General features: G+C 36.1%; 1 pseudogene; it reads right to left on the bottom strand.

Annotated features, from left to right (window-relative positions):
- LOC111366729 overlaps positions 1-2095 on the bottom strand; it is a 10852-nt pseudogene extending 8757 nt beyond the window's left edge.
- Positions 2096-2344: the final 249 nt, after the last annotated feature.

Here is a 2344-nt window from a genome sequence, read left to right as displayed (position 1 = left end):
TTTTGGTTGCTTTGCGAGTTGAAATACAATGCAGCTACCGGTAGTCCAAGCTCATTCTCGCCAGTGAACTTACGAGTGCTGAAGTTTTTACGCTCAACTGGCCAGGTTTTCACAGTTTCCATTACATCTTTCTGCTTGAAAGCCACAAATACGCATCGGTGAATGCCTGATGGTGGTTGAGGTCCCATGTATGGCATCAGCTATTTGCCTGTAATAGTAATCCAAATCCAAATATTAAATATTTTTTTATGATATCAAGGTCGGTATAGAACTTGACAAAATTTATTTGAGATTATAAGTTGATCAAACTTTAATTACAACAATATATTTTATTGGATCACAATTTTATCCATTTTTCAACCACACAGAAATAACAAAATAGTAGAGTCTAACATAACCTTCACTCGCATCAGCTCCCTCTGGAATATTTATGACCATCCTGCAAGAATCAAAATCAAGAAATCATGTTTTAGCCTAAACCTCCATTTGGATACACAATTTATAAATTGTTTTAAATTCAATCGAAAATGTGTGAATATCCGTGAGACCTTATATTATTTCTTTTTGTAAAAGATATATAAAATTTGCAAACGGTGTCTTAATTTAAATAAATATATATCCATTAAATGTTTCGTCTATTGAAATTCGTATGAGAAAAGAAAAAAAGGGGGACAAGACTTCGGGGACATAGATAACGTGTTTCGTCTCTCTACATTAAACTTTTATAAGACGATAATAAGCATGACTAGTAATTATATGTAAATTAGCTTATGAAAGAAATGGCAAGCAAAAATTCATAGGCAACCACAGTTTGCATTGCATAAAAGTGATGGCTAAGCATTATTTGTGGCCATGATAGCAGCAATTTTCATTGTGTGATAGTGTGAGTGCATTTTGTGCTCGCTAAAAGAAACAAAGGAAACACAAGATTTCTACTTTTTTTTCCCATAAATAGTGTTAAGGATAAAATTTCGCATCGAATAAAGATAAATAAAGACTTGAACAACTCCAACTAAAAATGTTAGATGCTTACGAAGTGGTGGACCCCTATCCTTCTCATTAGTTTCTAAACTAGCATAATCATGGGACATAAAAAGTGGGAAGTTGATTGTTGGGGCTGTGCTCCAATTGTACACTCCCTTCGTTCTACAAACCCTTGCCTGAACATTCTTTCAAGTCGGATGTTGATCCAACAGATGTGACTACGCATTGCTCTTTTCTTTTGCCCAAGAAGCGAAGAGAATGAGCTCGGCTGCTTCTCCTCCACACTTCTTTTTCTCATAGAAAGAAAAGGACATTGGATTTGATACATGAAAACAGCCGGAAAGAGAAATGCTTTGTTCGTATAGATCTCCTACCTCGCCTGGACAATCACACGACAAATCTTAACGCGCGCTACCTGGCACACAAAAAACCTTTTAAGATAAAATCTCAAGTTTTAATATGGTATTAGAGTTCATTAAACTCTAATGAGAAATCCGATCTGATTAAGTCTCAACAACGAACACACGTTTACAAGATTGGTCTGCTCAAACGAGCCACCATTTTACGAGACATGTTAAGCAATAAAATCTCACATCGTTATCCGATGAAAATATAGACCAATTTATAAGGACTTGATCTACATTAAGCAATTAAATCTCACATCGTTATATGCTAAAAATATTTACAAACTTATAGGGATTTGATCTACTTTACTTCAATAGAAGGGTTTAATAGGCAATGCTACTAGCAATATTTAACAGTGGAGCCACTCTCTGAAAGTTGGTTCACTCGGTCTTGGAGCATCGGGATCAACCATTACCTAAAAACAGTCAATCCAAGTTAGGTTAGATTCAATTAACACGCAGAATGAACTTTTTAATTTAGTTTGTAACAATTGTGGAATTACAAGAGTATAATTAGGAGAGCCACGAGAACCACTGATATGAACGTGAGGTTTTCCAGCAGCCGACGATGGATTGATATCGCAACCGTTAGCCTTAGGCGTTGATTCATATTGCACAGTCAACTCGGGAGCCGGAACGAACTTATCAATCACATCTCCGATCACTTTCGCCGTCATCAGGGGATCCACTGCAGCCCTAACGTTCATGAATTTACAAATCAAATCAACACAGCAATGCACTAATTACGAGTTACGACTATGTGTTTTTTACTCCAGATGATATCGGATAGACAAATGAAACAAGAGTAGGAGAGAGAAAGTCTATTGTGTTGACACGTGGTAAAAACTTTTATTGGCCGACACGTGGCGAAAACGGTTGATTATGGATGATCACCACGTGGATTTCTCAATAGCCCTAATTTTCATCTATTATTTTACATTCTATTACATTATTTT

Source organism: Olea europaea, chromosome 18 (assembly GCF_002742605.1).
Source record: "Olea europaea var. sylvestris chromosome 18, O_europaea_v1, whole genome shotgun sequence".
Classification (NCBI taxonomy): Eukaryota; Viridiplantae; Streptophyta; class Magnoliopsida; order Lamiales; family Oleaceae; genus Olea; species Olea europaea.
Note: the sequence above shows the minus strand (reverse complement) of the source record. Positions and strands in the feature narration are given on the sequence as shown.